This window comes from Eurosta solidaginis, chromosome 1 (genome assembly GCF_040869045.1).
Source record: "Eurosta solidaginis isolate ZX-2024a chromosome 1, ASM4086904v1, whole genome shotgun sequence".
Classification (NCBI taxonomy): domain Eukaryota; kingdom Metazoa; phylum Arthropoda; class Insecta; order Diptera; family Tephritidae; genus Eurosta; species Eurosta solidaginis.
Window position 1 is genome coordinate 169829586 of NC_090319.1, and position 20771 is coordinate 169850356.

At 41.0% G+C, this 20771-nt stretch overlaps 1 long non-coding RNA gene across 1 annotated transcript in view; it reads left to right on the forward strand.

The window, feature by feature from the left end:
• The first annotated feature begins 5704 nt into the window (after nt 1-5704).
• Nucleotides 5705-20771, forward strand: part of LOC137239696 (uncharacterized) — a 98616-nt gene continuing 83549 nt past the window's right edge. Inside the window, exons 1-2 of the long non-coding RNA XR_010949454.1 lie at nt 5705-6013; nt 6902-7063. This is a non-coding gene — a long non-coding RNA (uncharacterized lncRNA). The remainder of the gene's footprint in view (nt 6014-6901; nt 7064-20771) is intronic.

Below are 20771 nucleotides of genomic sequence, written 5' to 3' on the forward strand. Positions count from 1 at the left end.
AAATGCTTTACATGCGAAGCTAGCCCACCCGATACGCTTGCTAACGGGCAACTTCGATACCAGGTCATCAAGTAGTGTAGGGTTAGCCAAGTGCAACTCACCTACATGGGCAGATTGCAAAAATACACAAATATTACTAACCTTAGTTGCGAACGGGATGATTTTTGACATGGCGTGCTCCGAAATGGGTGCTATTTCCCTCACCTTTGACAACTGGCTACGAATCAGTTGTTCAGGACGACCAAACCTAAATTTCAAAAGCTCCAAAATGTTGCCTACGTTGTTGGGGTGTATTAGGAGTTATCTGACAGCTTCGTGTGCGTCTCCCTTTAGGCTTTTCTGCAAACGTTGATTATTCTCGAAGTTGCTATACCCATACATTGCAGTGGATTCTGTGAAAGCCGTGTAAAATATTGGTCAATCTTCGGGCTTCCCACAGAAATCCGGCAGAGGCTGCATCTTCCTTGGGAAGGTGAACAATGGCATGGTTGTAGAACCCATATTTGTCATATTTGGAACCGAATTTTTAATGGAGCTAATAGAGCGTGTGTCAGTCGGCTGTATAATTGGCTGATACATATTATTCATCATCACAACGGTCGGTGTATTAGCAGCGGCGGTACTTGTGACATAGAGTGGCGGAGAGTAACGGGCTTCGTCTAATTGTGGCAATTGTGAGTTGGGCGAACGTGTTATCGGCGCCTGTGTTGTTTGTGGCCCCGCTGGCTGCGAGACTGATACCCTGGCTACGGTATTGTGAGCATTTGATGTGCTTGGCATATTCGAATTTTGCCCTTCACTACGCGCTTGATTCTCCCTTATTACCGTCTGTGCTGCTGTCAAACTGTTCTCCAACATGGCAATTCGCTTTTGTAGAGCTGCGACCACATTATCTTGACGTGCGGCGGCATTGGCTGATGAAGATCGTGCGGTGACTCCGGCGGCACTACGAGCGACTGACGAATCGTAGGTGGCAACTGGTGTTTCGGTGACCTGGCTGGCCCTTGATACGGCCGTTGGTTGTGAATTTGTTTCAATAGCTGGCAAATTGGCTGATGTGGGACGGCGAGGTAAGTTGCCCATGAAATATAAAAACAAAGAAACAAAACAACAAATAACAAAGTTATGTCAAAAATTTAAATAAATTAAATTAAAATGGTGCAAATCCAATCTGCAGCTGAAATTGTATGGCATCGGCAATGGTTGTGCAAATCCAGTCTGCTGCTAAAAATTGTATGGACTGGCAATAGAATATAAAAGTATGTCGCATATGCAAAGGCTGTGAAATAAAAATATAGGCTGCAAAAGTTGCGTGCGAAATAAGATATGTGATGCGAAATAAAGATGTCACCGATTAAGCGGTACGAATTTAACTTGCTTTGGCAGTCTTAGCAGTTTATTTCTATAAAGAATGTTACAATAAATACATATGACAAATCCAACATAACTGTTCGGCCGGGGTGCGTGTGCTCCTGGAGGTAGGTGGGCGCACCGGGGTAGATCTCAGTGGGAATAGGTGTATGGAATAGAAAATAAGCAAATAGACGAGATTTCTCGTTATAATATATGTGGTTTATTGTATAACTATATGAATTAGTTGGTTACAATATTACCTGAATTTATTGTGATCAGAACGGCAGAGATCGTTGGCGGCAGATGCGTGCTGTACGGCTGTTGAAATCCAAGAGGCCGGTTGTATAGCAAGCTACAACCGTTGACCCGCAAAATCCTCCGTTTTGGAGGGGAAAGGCACCCACACATCAACCCCGGCATGCATATTCATGAGTGCTGACAAAAAACACACATACACGTACATGTACATGCATGCACATGCATGTGGCGGTGATGGTGTGGGTGGTTAAAAATTAATTCGAGTATCGATTCGCAGGGTTGCATTGGGGGGATCGCAGACAAATGCGGAAAGGCATCCTGCCTAAACATGCCGGCCCCCCTTGCGATACGCAACATCGTTTTTCGCCAATGACCTCCGCTGAAACGAGAAAAATGAATATAAGACTTACACACTAAACTTAATCTAAATGAGGAGTTCGTCTGACGACGCAAAATGGCCGGGAATCCTTTCCGACTTGCTTCGCATGCCACCTGAGCTAAGATGGAAAAATTAGCGGTTATGAACAGTTATATGTGAATATTTCTTGCCATGGAATTCTACATAAATATAGAAATTCAGAATGTAATATGTGTATAGTCGATGGCCAGTAAGGCTGGACGAAGAGGCCGAGGTCTCCGTTCCAGAGTGGCACCATTTTGTTATTCTTTAGTTTTTGTCGTTCCGGATGGAGAGGCCGAGGTCTCCATTCCAGATTTGCGGTTTTTTGTTGGTTGGACGAAGAGGCAAAGGTCTCCGTTCCAGACTCGAGGGTTTTGAGGTTTTTCTAGGCTGGACGAAGAGGCCGAGGTCTCCGTTCCAGCGTATAACGTGTCGTGTCGCTCTCAGGTCGACTGTGGCATTTTATGGATGTGCCAGGGCGAGTGGCCGTGAGGTTGGTTGGGTGAAGCGGAGGTGTTCTATTACAGGCGTATGTTAGGATAGATAAACAAAGCGCATATGCGAAGCATATTATTAAATACAATTTTTACCAAGCAGATATGCGTTATTTACGTTCACTTGACATAAGTTTGCAGATTGGCGATGCGTTCTCCGCGACGCGTTCTATCTGCACGTACCATTATGCTAGATGCACCATGCAACCCTGTCGTGTATTTTTAGGTCAGCTGATAGCTGGTATGGTGAGTTTGTGGCGTGCGAATATATATATATATATACATATATGTATTTGCTTGCCCTTGAAAAAAAACTAAGTCACTGGGGCAGTAGCATACTAAGCCAGTAGAAAAAGTTGACTTTTTTCCAATTTCGGGACTTTGTCGTGTCGGGATTCTTTACTTTCGGGACTCGGATTGTTTTTGTACCGAGCCCTTATAATGACTGTTTGTGATGTTTGTTGTTGAAAAAACAACAAGTCCTGCCCCCCAGCCAGAAAACAGTGCCCAAAAAACGGAAAGGGTAAAAAAACAACAAAAAAAATTTCTTTGCAAAAAAATGTTAAATTTTTTGTGCAAGGAGAGGTTTGTTTTTGTTTTGTTTTCCTTTTTTTTGAATTCCTTTGTTGTGTATGACTGGTTGGTACTGCATTAGATGCCGCTATTCGACAAAAACACGTCAGTACCGATTCTGATGCTTTGCGGTTTTAGGTACTGCTTTGGTGTAGTTATCGGTATCCGCTTTTTTTTCTTTCTTAATATGACAGCACTAATGAAACTCTCGGTGTTGTGCCATGGGTTGCCATCTCGTGGAAAATTATGGTGTTTATGGATTATACACGCAAAAGGTATGGTGATGTGTACTTATAAGGGTTTATGGCAGCCCTGATTCTTTTTGCTATAGCCACGGAACCGGGATTTTAAGGACCCGTTACTGGAAGGTTGTGGTGAGTACATGCCTTCTGCTCCATTGTCACTATCTAAGCAAAAGCCAACGTAGAACGACGTAAGTACGAGATAATTATAAGGTATTTTAGTATTTGTCCTAATGCTTCTTTTCCTTTTTTTTCTTTTTATTTTTCGTTTCAGATGGAATCGATGCAATTACTCATAGTAAGTTTGGAGACTGGGGATGAGGAGCCCGTGTGTGCGCCCGCACCATCTCTACCGTTTCGTGTTTGGTAGCCCACTTAAATGGGCATATGAGATTACTTCCGTTTCGGTGCTGGGATTGCCCGAAGCGGTATGCCTCGTCCGCGTCACTGTCACGGCACCGGACTCGGATGCATTAGGCGATTTAGATGTGCGAGGAGATTTTGACATTTTTGTTTGCATTTGATCTGGTTTTTTTTTTTTCATGAAGTGGATTTACGTTATTAGGTTAAAAAAAAATAAAGTTTAAAAAATAATGTCGATCTTGTTTTTTTTTTGTAGAAGAACCATTGGGGGTCGAGTTAGCGAGCGTGGCAACTCTTTTCGTTTCTCGTTCCAATGTCAACAGGTATATATATGTGATGATGGTGGTGAATTTGGAAAAACGGTATGTGAAGTGTGAAAATTTGTGACATATCCATTGAAAAACGCACGCGGTAAGTATGTCGTAGGTTATGTTTTATTTTAATTTTCGTTGTTGAATTTTATTTCATTCCATTAAGAAATTGTATTTCTTTTCTTTTCAGGTCACGATGATGTGAAGAATTTCGATTCTATCATGATAACTTTTCATTTACATAGTGCTATATTGGATTTTGAAGGGTTTGAGTATTTAGAGGCTGGCTAGTGGCGCTAGATTTTGATCATTCACGTATTTTTTGATCACGCATTGCTTCGTGATGTATTTTTCTGAAAACCCAATTTAAAATACTGAAAATGGCTTATATGAGCTACCAAGTGCCTAATGCAATTAAAACGAAAATTAAAAAAACTCTGCGCGAAGAACGTGGTTGATGTAGAGTTGAATTTTCCAAAATTCTACCATTGCTCGAGGACGTTTGCTTCTTTAGCGGTCGGGGATGGGTGCTAACTCCCATTCTAATATATAACTTTGTTGAGTGTCTGTGTCATTACTAGGAAACTTGTGCTATAGGTAGGGTACCATCGAATCCGTCTACGCCCCGATGAACTGTATCAAAAGTCCACGCGCCTATTATCTGCGTTTGCAGTGTATTGCAAAATAAGCGCTCGTTTCATTGCATTTTTTTAAACTAATGTTTCGCGCCAAATGGACAGCGTATTCGAAACATATTTAGGCGCAGACGGTGTTATATTCCCGTGCTGTTGCTGGAGCAGTTATTGAACCAGGTGATATTCCTAAATCAAATGCACAGTTTATGTTACTGGCAAACGTTACAACGCTATCCAGGAGCTCGTTGCACACAAATATTTCCTGCTCAAATGTACGAAAGAAGTATATAAGCTAAAATTCTCCCATTTGGGTTCAAACTTTTCGGTAAAATAACCAACTCATCGCCCTTTAGTTTGTAGCGCTTCGGAGAGTCCGGTGATTGTTTAATGAAAGACTCCAAACTATCATAAATGGGTTTCAAAGCATCTGAGTTGTTTTGGATTTGCAGCGATGTGATCTTTTGTAGCATAAATCATGTATCGTGCATATTGTAGTCCACTTGCAAATTTGTATATTCAATAACTTGCACCAGCAGCACACCTTTCCCAAGTAGCGACAATTGCATGGTACACATCCCGGTTGAGACTCATGCGAGGCGCCTTGTAGAACTATAGCAACAGAACGATTTGAAGGTCTTAGTTCATGTCCTGTGGAGCGTGTAAGCCATGTAAGAAAAACTTAATCAGTAAACGCGGTATTGCTTCAATCATAATTGCCTTCTCTTCATCCCACAAATGAGTCTAATCGCTTTCCAAGCAATTCGATATCATCTCTTCTGGAACGGAATTTATTTGCTTATGTTGCGAACAAACTGGCACAATAAAGATTTCGTTGAGTACCTATGTCTACAGAGCGATGTCCAATTTTTTTTTTTTTACAAACGTATAACCGATCCAATCTCCAAAGTTGAAGTTAAGCCCATTATCACATTGGAAACTCGAATACGTATTATCACATTGACAATGCATGCGTGGAGCCATTGTGGTTGGACGGAATATCCGCCATTTATGACACCTGCATCTACAGATGCAGCTGTTGCATTTTCCGGGAACAGATCAGAAGTCTTCGCAAAGAAATGTTCAACCAACGCATTGGTGCGGTGCTGAACTACCATATAGTTGTCGCTATAGAACTTATGAAATTAATTTCGATGCTACATTTCATTAGCGTAATGATCATAATCATATGTCGCGTAAGTTTTCATCAAATGGATCCATCACTGGCGATGTCTCCTTTTTTGATCACGCCTCAGCTTCGAAGTTCTAGCGAGAACCTCACACCTCTAGCGTTTCATGTTTACAAATTCAAAGAAAAACAATCACGCTATTTATGAAAGTACAATCGGTATAAATGCTATAAGACAGTCTGGTGCTTACCTAACAGGTAAATATAAGCATAAAAAGTGATTAATCACTCGACATTCTGTGTCGAACGTGTAGGCAAGAACTAAATGGAGACTACGTCGGATGCTGTCAGCAGAAACCCAAAGCAAAGTTGGCAATCCAACTTTGACCCCATTAAGGCATGTGGATCTTTACATATTGACGACTTGTTATCCAGCTCAATGCCGTATATCGAAGTGAGCTACCCCCAACGAAGATGTCAGAAATGTTTCAGCAGTTACAATGTATTCGTAGGTTTCAAGAGATGTGTTTACGTGAGGCTTCAAGTATTAATGATTCTTTAATGACATTGTGTACTTGGTTCGAATATTTGCGAGAAAGTCAACAGGCACCTTTTCATAGTGCTCCTAAGAAAAATACCCTATCGTGACTCGACCCATGTTTAAAAAATCATTTCGATGGTGAAGGGCAGGTACCGATGATTACGTGTATTAATCCGCGAGCAGAAAATTATCATGAAAACATGCAAGTGTTGAAGCCCGCTGAAATGAAACAAGAGGTACAGATTGCACGTTCCACACCCATTCAACCTGATCTTGGCCTAAAACCGAGTCGAAGAAAGGCAAATAAGTTATAAGAAAATTGCTGTGAACAATCTACAACGAAGTATTATAATAAATTGTGCCTGGAGATCACTAAAATCGTTAAAAAATTAGATCGATCACGGCATACCCGAACCTGTTCCCAATGTGTTTTTTGTTGAGGGGACACATCTGATTGATTTGGAAACGTTCGACTTATCCACACGAATCACCGATGACTATCTGTGCGCCAAATCGTGGACGCTGCATTATACGGTCTGATTGAGAAATCTCTATAGCTTTTTGGTGTTAAACTTGAATGTGGTTCCCTTTTTTTTGTTTTACAGGGATACCACCGATATCGTACCACTACGCGGCATACCTTGTGGACTTACTTGATCGTAGTACATTACCGTATTCTCCACCCCCGAGAAGAAGCAAATTATTAAATGGCACGCTCATCACGAAGGGGGGGGGGGGGGGGGAGGAATCAGATTTTACCTGTCTCGGTGAGTACTTGACTTTGATTTAATAAATTTACTTTACTCTATTTTCCTTAAGTTCGAAATTTTGAATTTGTCAATACGTTTGTAATTATGAGTAGCCCCTATCTAGCAGATTTCTTAATCCGATTCATCATTTAAGAGCTGTGGCCCACTCAGCGTTTAGGTAATTAACTTTGAATTTGGATTAACGGAACTTATATTTGAAAGTTGACTAATTAATGAGTTATACAATTTAACAACAGGGATAGCCAGATATGAACGCTTGTAATGTTCAAAAAATTTAACATATGTAGTTTTCCAATCACATGGTGGAATCATATTTGCATCTAAGGTGGTTAATTTAGGTGATGGAAGTTTTGAATCATTTTCACTTCAGCTTTCTGAATCTTTTCTGGCTATCTTTGTTGATTGAATAATGAGTTTTATGCCAAAGTTCACACAGAGGCTTAATAAAATAATTACCCAAGTGTTCTACACTACATTAAAGCCCTAATCGAACTCAATCTTCCATACAAAGTACAAATTCGTAATTATATCATTATTGCTGTATTGAATGCCTAATCGAGTGAGAATTCCAGTCGGTTTTGCTTGGTGCTTTCGCATTCAACTTAGCAAATGACAATAAGGATATTATAGGAAAATAGAAGACCACGAAAAAACTCAAAATTTAATTTCCCTGCATTTCCTGTAAAGGAAAATACCTTCTTTTCGAAATAGGCACGTAAGGTGCAACCTCTATGGGTAGTTGCGCATGAATGTTATTTTGATTGTATTTATGGTTAAGAAGGAAACTGTTGCTTTCCATTTTTAACTACCTTTTTTCTCCTTTTAATAGTTATTGCAAGATTTTGGGTGATGGGATGAATTTTGAAAAATTCTGTCGGTCTCATGCCTTTGGCGGAGGGCGTAGGTGTTCTGTGATCCTCGCTGGGGGTGAGCGAGTGATTTTGGGTTGATTTGATGGCCTCGCTCTGGGAGAGCGAGTGAATTGTGGGATTTTCTGGGGTCCTCGCTCTGGGGAGTGAGTGAATTTGGGTGTTTTCTGGTGTCCTTGCTCTGGGTGAGCTAGTGAATTGTGGGGATTTTCTGGTGTCCTCGCTCTGGGTGTGCGAGTGACTTTGTGGGGTTTTCTGTTCAGGGAGCCCCGGTTAGTAATGTTGAATCACATAGAAAAAAAAATGTTTTTTTTGTTTGCGAGCTTTTGGTAAGCTCTCCCGCGTCCTCGTGTGTCTCGCTCCCTTTCCCCATTGCCCACCAGTAGTCAGGTGTAGGATTCCCTCCGGTAGACTCGACACGAGACCGGGAGTAGAGAACAAAAAAAAGAAGATGTAGGATCGCCCTCCGGTAGACTCGCACCATCACGAGACCGGGGGTTGATTATAATTCGGGCCTCGGGAGAGACACAAGCCTAGGGATAGCAGGGCATCACGGCGCGTGGTTGAACGCGTCTTTATGTCCCGCGCTCCCTTTCCCCATTGCCATCGCGTAGTACGTTTTGAATTCCCCACCGGTAGATTCGCACCATCATGAGACCGGGGGGTTGATCATAATATATGGCTCGGGAGAAACGCAGGCTTAGGGATAGAGAGACACGAAGACGCTGGTTCCTTAATTTGCTTTCTATGCTATCACCAACCGTGGGCCTCTGATTTTAGGTAGCTGGGGGAAAGAGTTTTGGTTTTTAGGGTTTTGTAAGGCGGACTTTGGCCCCTTATATTTAATCCTCCTTGTCGTAGGACGGAAGGAGTACCAATTTCGTAATTGGTCTAGTGGTTTGCCCCTTGTTTGTATGAACGTCAACAACACGCACACGGTTATCAGAGCCTGGGTGTGTGTTGACGATTCTCCCCATTCTCCACTCGTTGGTTTGGAGGTTGTCCTCTTTGATAACAACTAGGTCTCCGGGTTTTAGATTAGGTTGTGGATGTTTCCACTTGTATCGTTTCTGGATCTCGGTGAGATATTCGGTTTTCCATCGCTTGCAGAAAGTATGATGGAGGGCTTTGAGTTTCCGCCACCGATTGATCATCGAGGCAGAGCTCTCACTCGCATCCGGCTCTGGCGGAGCCAGTAGATGGCTGCCAGTGAGGAAATGTCCTGGGGTGAGCGGCTCTAGGTCCGTCGGGTCATTGGACGCCGGGCTGAGCGGCCGCGAGTTCAGGCATGCCTCGATGCGGCACAAGAGGGTATGGAATTCCTCGAAGGTGAATTTGTGTGGTGAGGCTATCTTTTTGAAATGGCTTTTGAAGCTTTTCACTCCAGCCTTCCACAGCCCTCCCATATGGGGAGCGCCCGCAGGGATGAAATGCCAAGTGAGTGATTGGTGGCTGTACTTCGAGACAGCATTGTCTCGGGCTTGTAAAATGAAAGTTTTGAATTGCGATCGTAGGGATCGTGAAGCTCCGACAAAGTTTGTACCGTTGTCGGAGTAGACGTTTTTGGGACATCCGCGTCTAGATATAAAACGGGCAAAAGCCGCAAGAAATGATGGGGTGCTGAGGTCAGTAGTGGCCTCCAGATGAATCGCTCGTGTGGAAAAACACACGAAAAGGCAGACATAGCCTTTGGATAGTTGACACCCTCTGCCGCGGTAACTTTTAATGTCGAAGGGTCCGGCGAAGTCGACTCCAGTATTCGTGAATGCACGGCTGAATGTCGTGCGTTCACGAGGGAGAATACCCATAAGTTGGGTCTGAGCACGCTTTCGGTGTATCGTGCAAACTTTGCAATTATGAATGGTTGCCCTAATCATGGTTTTGATGTTAGGTATCCAGTATTGGGTGCGTATCAGACGCAACATGAGTTGATTTTCCCCATGCAGACTTTGTTGATGAAACATTAGGACTGTAAGACGGGATAACCTGCAGTTGTATGGGAGGAGGATTGGGTGGCGTTCATTAAAATCTAAGTCCTTTGACGCCCCGAGTCGCCCTCCTACCCGAATGATGCCATCTTGGTCTAAGTAGGGATTAAGTGAGAGTATTGCACTTTTCCCTCCAATTGGTTTTCCGGCCTTTAGATCATTATATTCGGAACTATAATGTTGTTTCTGATAGATTTTAATTAAGAGTTGGGTTACTGAGAAGCCCTAGGTAGGTCTGAAAAGCGTTGGAGAACATCGGTAGTATTTACTGTTGTTGTTGCGCAGGTCTTCGCCCTCTTTTCCTCTACGGAGGTGATGTAGTCACGTTCTTGTGCTGGCCATTGGGAAGTGTCATCTTGCAGCCAAGAAGGTCCCTACCACCACAACGGATTGTTGACCAATTCAGACGCAGGTAATCCTCTGCTACCTAAATCTGCTGGGTTAGATTCTGAGTTTACATGCAGCCAGTTCTTATTTCCGACCATGTCGATGATCTTGGTGATCCGATGTGCGACGAAAGTGGACCAGGAACACGGCGGTTTCCTTATCCATGCGAGGACGATAGTTGAATCCGTCCAAAGGTGCACTTTCACTGGTCCCAACTTGAGGTTCCTGAAAATTGATTCGGTGATTTCCGCTAACAGCACGGCTCCGCAAAGCTCCAATCGTGGAAGAGAAAGAGTTTTCACTGGGGCTACTCGGGTTTTGGCTAGAAGTAGGTTTGTGCAGACATTATCATCCGTTTTGACACGCATGTAAATGACTGCTGCATAAGCCTTCTCGGATGCGTCACAAAATCCATGGATCTCGATGTCGGTTCCTGGAGAAAAGTTGACCCATCTAAGTATCCTGATTTTATCGATTTCATGGTATTGGTCGGTGAAGGTTTTCCATCGTTCCAGCGTACTGGTAGATACTGGTTCGTCCCAAGCGGTGCCTTCCAACCAAATACTCTGCATGAGTATTTTTGCCACAATGACCATTGGTGCCAGCCATCCCAAGGGATCGAAAAGTTTGGCGATTGCTGATAGTATCGCTCTCTTCGTAATGTTTTCCGGGTTGTCCAGCGTCCCTGCTTTAAAATAAAATAAATCGGAGAGGGCATTCCATCGAATGCCTAACGCTTTAACTGAACTGGTATCTTCGAATGCCAGGAAGTTTTCATTGAGCAGGTCTGCTTTGGGGATGTCCCTTAGAATGTCCTCTGAATTGGATGTCCATTTGCGAAGTGGAAAGCCCGCTGAGTGTAGGACTTGACGAATTTCATCTCTGGCTTTAATAGTCGATGTGATCGTATGTCCACCCGCTAACACGTCATCTACATACATGTATTCTCGTAGTATGTTAGCCGCTGTAGGGTGTGAGTTTGACACGTCGTCTGCCAGTTGTAGGAGCGTTCTTATCGCGAGATATGGAGCGCAATTCACTCCGAAGGTAACCGTCTTTAATTCATAACGGCTAATAGGGTCATTCGGGGACGTGCGATGCACAATACGTTGAAATTTGGTGTGATTATCGTTCACCCAAATTTGACGATTCATCTTTTCGATGTCGCTATTGAAGACAAAACGGTATAGTCTCCATCGTAATATAAGGATGGGTAGATCGGCTTGTAGAACTGGGCCCGGGAGGAGAATATCGTTTAAGCTATTACCGTTGGCCATAGGGCTCGAGGCGTTAAATACTACCTTGGTGGTTGTACTTTCTGCTTTTACAACGGCGTGGTGGGGCAGGAAGTAATGATCCGAATCGTCGGATGGGATATTCTTTTTCAATTTTCTCATATGTCCGAGCGTTTCATATTCTGACAACACTCGAACATATTCCTTACCTAAGTCTGGGTTTTTTATTAGCCGCCCTTCATTCCGGAAAAATTGAGAGCATGCTCGCTTCAGGGATGGTCCTAAATTAATATTATTAGGGTAATCCTGCCTGAATAGTAGTGACACGGTGTATCTTCCATCTTCATCACGTTTCGTTATTTCTTTAAATAGTTTTTTCGCAATACCTCTCCTCTTCGTTTAATATTTTATGTTTGGGTACATTTTCTACCTCCCAGAAATCTTTGAGTTGGTTGTCTAACGCAACCTCGTTGTAGAAAGACATAATGCTCTTCGTTGGATTCGGTGATTCGACACGACCGGTTAGTATCCAACCGAACACTGTCTCTTGGGCTAAAAGTGTGTTTAGCACATTCTTTTTTATACCGCTCATTATAATTTGGGGATATATGTCTCCGCCAAGTATGAGGTCTACGTCTTCATTGACGTAGAACCTCTTGTCTGCCAAAACCAAGTCTGGGAATGCCTGCATAGTCATTGCGTTGATATGGCAGGATGGAAGATTCCCAGTGAGTTTCGCTAGAACTAGTACGGGTGTAGTCAGGCTGAAGCAGGGATCCACTGGTGAACGTAATTCGATGTTGGATGCTTCTTTCACCTGAGCTGATACCGCATTTGTGATGCCTGAAACATGGGCATGCATTTTCCTCGCTGGCAAATTGATTCTGCGTTTCAGTCTTTCAGTTATAAAGGAACATTCAGACCCAGAATCAATTAATGCCCGCGCGGAGAAGTCGGTACCATTATGGTGAATGTGTACGCGAGCAGTTCCTAATAACACGCCTGTGCTGGAATTGGCATGGCAGGATTTGACATTCTGATTCACAGAGGAAGGTTGTTGTCCCAATTCCTGTCTTTTCCTTGCCTGTGCCGAAGTTGATGGGGCATTATCCGCATCTTTGAAGGGATTTCGCACCGCCGGTTGCTGAAGTGTGTCCGCATGCAGGAGCGTGTGGTGACGAGAGTGGCATTTGGAACAGTTGTACGAACTGGTGCACCTCGTCACTGTGTGTCCTGGGGATAAACAATTCAGGCAGCCATTTGTGGATTTGACGAATTTAATCCTTTCTACCGGGTTTAAGTCGCAAAAACGTGAACAGTTGCGTAATCTGTGATCCGTAGATTTGCACATTTTACATATTGATTTTGTTGTTTGCTTGGTTACTTTGGTTTGAAAGGCCCCAAGTCTTTTTGTAGGGTTTTCCGTCGACTGGCGCGACGTGTTTGACTTTTGCACTTTAGAAGTGGCATTCCCTGTAAAACCAGACACGGTTTCAAGTGTCTGGAAACGATTTGACAAGAATTTGTCCATATACTCCCACTTGGATATATCCGTCTAGTGGTCAATGCTCTGCTCCCATAGAGCCAACGTATTTTCAGGTAATTTTGTCGAACATAAATAGGTAATAATCGCATCCCAATTTGAAACATCGATCTGATGTGTTTTTAAAGATGCCAAGCAATTATTTAAGTCGCGCTGTAAGGTTTTGATAGAGCTGCCGCACTCGCTATCTATCTTTTTTAGATTAAACAAAATTTGTAGTTGTGAGTTTACGAGAAGCCGCTTATTCTCGTATCTCTCACATAGGTTTTTCCAGGCTGTTTCGAAGCCTTCATTTGTCAGGGGACATTTCTTGACGATGTCCTTTGCCTCACCTTGAGTTTTCTGATTGAGGTGGAACAACTTTTCTACCGGGTTTAGGCGACTGTTGTTTTTGTATATGGCCGTGAACAGGTCACGAAACGTTGGCCAAGATAGGTAGTCGCCCTTGAACACCTCAGTATCACAAGTTGGCAGGCGGATACTGTGTTCGCGCGCGCGTTCTCCCTCAGGTTTGACTGCCCTATCTTTTTCCTCCTTAAATTTGGCTTGAAGTTCAGCCATGTTCGACATGCATCTCAGGAATACGGCATATGCCGCTTTATGCTTGATCTTGACCGCTGCAATTTTCTTTGCGTCGAGCGTGTCAGAGCCAAGTAACTCCTCTAGGGCGTTCTCTGCTTTGTCCCACTTAGCTTGCAACTCTCTTTGCTGTATTGCAAGAGTGTGTACAGTGTGCAGAGCCGCATTGATATCATTAAAATCGGCCTCGAATTCGATTATTCGATCGGCCAATCTAATGTAGGAGTCCATGTTCATGGTTGAAAAGTGGAAAGCGAATTAATCAAGGGATATAAAACTTGAAAACCTGAGCGAATCACCCAACGAACAACTATTAAAATTACGCAGAATTGATTATTACTTTTAATTTGTTTATTTTTGTCTGACTTTGCAGATTATTTGTGCCGTAAAACAGGGAGCAGGGGGAAGCAACACCAATGTGTTTTGTGTAAATAAAGGGGGCCACTCGCCACTTCCAAGTTAAATTGTATTGTATAATAAGTGCGCGCGCTGGTATGAACTCGACGAAAAGTGTAAAAACGTGTAATAAATCTTGTGCGAAAATTTATTAAGAAACTAGTGAAATTAAAGTGATGCAAAAAGAAAATTTAAATAGAATGGCGTGAAATTTTATGTGAAAGTGAGGTTATGTGTACCTCTTCCTTGCGCTGTGTCCGGAGAGCCTTACCGCTGGTGGGGGGACAGGCCAGATAGTCACAAGGAATTAAAAGCGTTAATGTTACGCGTTTGGACTTCTCCTTCTTTTCGTCACTAATTTTTTACACTTTTCGCACTTAATACCAAATCACTACGCGTGTGGCACTGAGAATATTTATTTTTTACTCGGTTTTACTTATTTTTTATAACCAAAAAAATTGTGGCAAGAAATATTGCACTTACTTTGAACTTTTTTGGTGATTCTTATACTGTCGCTGATGTGGCAAGATGGCTTGATCTCTCAGTGTTTTGCACGCTGGTATGAAATAATAGACTTTTTGTGGTTGTGGCAAAAATTCTCCGGCTAAATTTTATGTTAGGAATTCTGAAGTGTGTGCGGTCAGCTATGGTATCTTGTGATGTGGACTGTATATAGGTACTGTATTCCAAATTCCTGGTGAAGATGGACCAAATATTCGGCCGGGGTGCGTGTGCTCCTGGAGGTAGGTGGGCGCACCGGGGTCGATCTCAGTGGGAATAGGTGTATGGAATAGAAAATAACAAATAGACGAGATTTCTCGTTATAATATATGTGGTTTATTGTATAACTATATGAATTAGTTGGTTACAATATTACCTGAATTTATTGTGATCAGAACGGCAGAGATCGTTGGCGGCAGATGCGTGCTGTACGGCTGTTGAAATCCAAGAGGCCGGTTGTATAGCAAGCTACAACCGTTGACCCGCAAATCCTCCGTTTTGGAGGGGAAAGGCACCCACACATCAACCCCGGCATGCATATTCATAAGTGCTGACAAAAAACACACATACACGTACATGTACATGCATGCACATGCATGTGGCGGTGATGGTGTGGGTGGTTAAAAATTAATTCGAGTATCGAGTATCGATTCGCAGGGTTGCATTGGGGGGATCGCAGACAAATGCGGAAAAAGTTAGGCATCCTGCCTAAACAATAACTCTTTATCAATTCACGAAATATTAAGTAGAAAATGAGTTATTTCCCCCAAAACCTGTTGGCATTACAAATTTATTATCACTACTAATATACTGCTACTTATATAATAGGTACTTTTCTACTACAATTTTCGTTGAATGGGATTGAATTATACCCCGTTTTTCTCACTTCGTAAAAGCAACCCCTCCAGGTTTTTATACTCAGCTGAGCAGAGCTCAGAGAGTATATTAATTTTGTTCGCATAACGGTAATCCTTAACGGCATAAACTAATATAGATAGATATTCCATATATCAAAATGATCTGAGCGAAAAAAGAAATTCATTTAGCCATGTCCGTCCGTCCGTCCTTTCATAAACACGAAAACTTGAGTAAATTTAGGAGTATCTTGATAACATTTGGTTTGTAGGTTCCTGGGCAGTATTTAAAATGAACGAAATCGGACCATAACCACGCCCATTTTTTCGATATCGAAAATTTCTAAAAACCGAAAAAGTGCTATAATTCATTACCAAATACGGCTAAAGCGATGAAACTTGCTAGGTAGGTTGGACTAATGACGCAGAATAGAAAATTAGTACAATTTTGGACAATGGGCCCACGCCTACGTTTTGCATGCTGTAATTTGGCAGTCGTTGAAGATATCATGATGAAATCTGGCAGGACCGTTACTCATATTACTATATGTGTGCTAAATAACAATTAGCAAAATCGGATTACGAACACGCCCACTTTAAAAAAAAATATTTTTAAGTCAAATTTTAACAAATCTTTACAGTATATAAGTAAATTATGTCAACAACCAACTCCAGTAATGATATGGTGCAACAAAATACAAAAATAAAAGAAAATTTCAAAATGGGCGTGGCTCCGCCCTTTTTCATTTAATTTGTCTAGAATACTTTTAATGCCATATGTCGAAGAAAAATTTACCAATCCTTGTGAAATTTGGTAGGGGCATAGATTCTATGACGATAACTGTTTTCTGTGAAAAAGGGCGAAATCGGTTGAAGCCACGCCCAGTTTTTATACACAGTCGACAGCCTGTCCTTCCGCTCTGCCGTTAACACGATAACGTGAGCAAAAATCGATATACCTTTACTAAACTTAGTTCACGTACTTATCTGAGCTCACCTTATCTTGGTATAAAAAATGGCCGAAATCCGACTATGACCACGCCCACTTTTTCGATATCGAAAATTACGAAATATTAAAAAAATGCAGAATTATGGATTCGAAATATGAAAAAAAGGATGAAACATGGTAATTGGATTGGTTTATTGACGCAAAACATAACTTTGGATAAAAACTTTGTAAAATGGGTGTCACAATTACCATATTAAGTAGAAGAAAATTAAAAAGTTCTGCAGGGCGAAATCAAAAGCCCTTGGAATCTTGGCAGGAATACTGTTCGTGGTATTGCATATATAAATAAATTAGCGGTGCCCAACAGATGATATTCTGGGTCACCCTGGTCCACATTATGGTCGATATCTCGAAAACGTCTTCACATATACAACTAAGCGGACCACTCCCTTTTAAAACCCTTATTAGTACCTTTAATTTGATACCCATATCGTACAAACACGTTATAGAGTCACCCTGGTCCACCTTTATGACGGTATCTCGAAAAGGCGTCCACCTATAGAACTAAGGCCCACTCCCTTTTAAATAATCATTAACACCTTTCATTTGATACCCATATAGTACAAACGTATTCTAGAGTCACCCATGGTCTACTTTTATGTCGATATCTCAAAAAGGCGACCACCTATAGAACTAAGAATCACTCCATTTTAAAATAATCATTACCACCTTTCATTTGATACCCATATCGTACAAACACATTCTAGAGTCACCCCTGGTTCACCTTTATGGCGATATCTCGAAAAGGCGTCCACCTATAGGGCTAAGACCAATCCCTTTTAAAATACTCATTAACACCTTTCATTTGATACCCATATCGTACAAACGCATTCTAGAGTCACCCCTGGTCCACCTTTATGGCGATATCTCGAAAAGGCGTCCACCTTTAGAACTAACGCCCACTCCCTTTTAAAATACCCATTAACACCTTTCATTTGATACCCATATAGTACAAACGTATTCTAGAGTCACCCATGGTCTACTTTTATGTCGATATCTCAAAAAGGCTTCCACCTATAGAACTAAGGATCACTCCATTTTAAAATACTCATTACCACCTCTCATTTGATACCCATATCGTACAAACAAATTCTAGAGACACCCCTGGTCCACCTTTATGGCGATATATCGAAAAGGCGTCCACCTTTAGAACTAACGCCCACTCCCTTTTAAAATACCCATTAACATCTTTCATTTGATTCACACCTGGATTGTGACGGGTTGAGCTGGGATTTAAAGCGGCACCCTATCCTGTCCCACCAGTCTGGGGAGCGGCTTCTGGAACCGCTCCATCCATTGCGGCGGAGGCAGGAGGGGTGTCCAGGTTGAATGGACAAAAGGCCCCAACACCCCCAACCAAACTGTGTATGTTTGCACCTGACCCTAGTGGCCCCAACAAGTCTCAGAGGTGGGCCCCTAAGACCCCCTTGCATTGCGGTTGGGAGCACTAGGGACAGGTATGAGAGTGTGTTAAATTTTCTTTTGTACCAAAAAAAATATTTTTTTTTGCCTATATGCCAGTGTCTTCTAATGATGGGATGTCAGCATTCCCTTTAACACCTAAATACACAAGTAGTTTTGCGAAACCTATACTGTTTTTTATTGATTATATAACACGTATATTTCAATAACCACTTCTTTCCAACTTTTTGAATTTTTTTTTATTCGATACTATTATCGACTTAATACTAAATTGAACTTCCGCGAAAAGTTTTATATATATATATATATATATATATATATATATATATATATATATATATATATATATATATGTCTGTAAGGTGCGTTGTTTGATGACATCCCTCTTTTTCCTCAATACAAATGTTTGTTTGGACCCAGAGACCCTGGAACTGAGTTCCTTTTCGATATATGTTTTATATTTTAGAAGATATATGAGAATAAATGAGAGATGGTCACTTTGGTGACTTCAAAAAGTATATATATAAAAATAAAATATGTAACATGGTCATTTTGATGACTCTATATATAAATATATATAGTCATGATAATGACCATGTTACATATTTTATTTTTATATATATATTTCCTATGTGAAATGGTCATTTTAATAACAATATTTACCATATATAGCGCCACGAAAATGACCATCTAACATATACTTTTTTTATATATACATTTATCATACAACATGGTCATTTTGATCGCTATCGTCAGTGTCACGATAATGACCATTTCCAATATGTTTTCATATATATATACTAATATGGGGCCCCTAGTATTAACATTTTTCGATCTTCGCTAGCTAACGAACATTGAAAATCGAATTAAAAATTGGTTTATTAAGTCTAATCTCTGTCGAAATTTTCGTTGTGTATCTAATTTTGAATCGAATGGAAATTTGTTGTCGCCGCTGTATCGTATTAGAAGAAAATTGTTTGAAATGTAAGTTTTTTGTGTTTATCTACTTTTTTGCTACCTAATAGTAATTTCAAACTATTTGTATTAATCGTATGTAGTGTAGGATGCTTTATTTTTATTAAAATTAATATTCACACAAAAATTATTTAAAAGAAAGTGTTATATTTTCATGATGCAAAATTGAATAATAACGAAAATTTTTGAAAATAGTAAAATCAATATTGAAAATTAAAATATTGTAAAACATATTAAAATTACAAAGTTCAAAGTAACATAATAACAAAGTTAAATAAAAATAATTTAGTCAATATAATTTAAGAACCCTGCATATAAGCGCAAGGTCGTGAATACAAAACAACTGCTTGGAAGCTGATTTCGTAAATTGGACAAAATCCGTTTATAACAAAACGAACATGCAGAAAGGATCAGGTGGAAAAAATTCCGAATGCATTCTCGTAGCCGATGCTCAGTTCAGACAATCCCTAGCGCAAAATCTGAGAATTGTTGCCAATTTCAAAATGAATAGACAGCGGTTTATACTTCTGGCTAGTTCCAGTACTTAAGCTATTTTCTTCATAATAAATAATTTTGCTTTTATTTTATGTGACAAATGATGGGAATGTGCTTTTTGAACGGTTGAATTTATCGAATAATTGAACAATGACACTAGTCTGGAGCCACAAATCACAAGCACAAGATTGCGCATTGCGCATGTAAACAAAAGATCAGCTGTTTTTTATGAGCAATTTTTACGTCATTTTTCTTTAGTTCTTGATTTTTTCTCTCTTTCTTTCATTCGCTCAAGCAGTCACTTGTGACGTAGATGCGCAGTATGAAGCAATTTTGAACTCGTGAATGCGCAATCTTGTGTGTGTTATTTGTGGTCTTGATCGAATGAGTGTCATAATACCCAATGAAAATTCGTTCGATCAGCTCTTTCGACCACAGTCGAAGATCGAATTTGTCTCATGATAGGGGCCTGGGTCTTTTCAAAGTGTCCAATCATTGTGGTTAAATGCGTGGATCGAGATGAAACCTTTTTGCAAAAAACTTTTTCTTAAGGTTCGGCCAAATGCTGACAACCCTGCAAAAATCGCGAGTACTCCATGCATGCATGTATGGAGTACTCGCTATGGACCAAGCGAGTGCTCCAAAATTAACCACAATTCATACAAAAAATATGGTCCAATTAACATTGTGATGTCCTAGGACCGGACCATATACTCCAGCTCCGCATTACATCAGAGTAATCCATGGAGTACCCACAGTCCAATAAACATGTGTAGTGATTACAATCGTTAAAAACGAGCAATGATCGGCTTACAACATGTTCGTGTAGAAACATGTGTTGGTCCATCGCTGCAGGGATTTTTGCAGGGAATGTTTCTTTTTAATATAGCAAACTCAAATTTAGTTCAATTTGTATGACTAAAACTATTTATATTTGGTTGAAGAATGCATGCATTTTTTTTTCGTCTAAGATTGTATGAGCCGTTATCAGTCGCGGTTTAAATGGCCAGCTGATTGGTAAAAAAATAATCCCGGGAAAGATATTAAATTCCGAAGAATCGGAAGGAGCGTTCAAACAATGCAAGTATAAATACTTTTCCAAAGGAACGAAGCTGTCGCAGTTGCAACATTTTCGAGTTAAAAACAAAACAAAATTTTACTCCAGCTTCTAAAATAAGTTTCTGGGATTTGAAAGTTTGACTTAATGCTTCCAAGTCCATGGTCTGAATGGACTCGTTTCAACTGCAAAGAGAGCTTTACACGATATATGCTTTCATCTGTGGATGTCAGTTTATCGCTGCATATTTCTGTCAAAGTAACTGGGGAGGGAGCATTCATATTCAGTTGTCAAATTCTACATAAAATTTAGGTGACTCAATCGCGCTTCATGCTTCCACCTTGTACAATTGGGCTTCATGCTTCCACCTAATATAATTTCACCATGAGTATCGA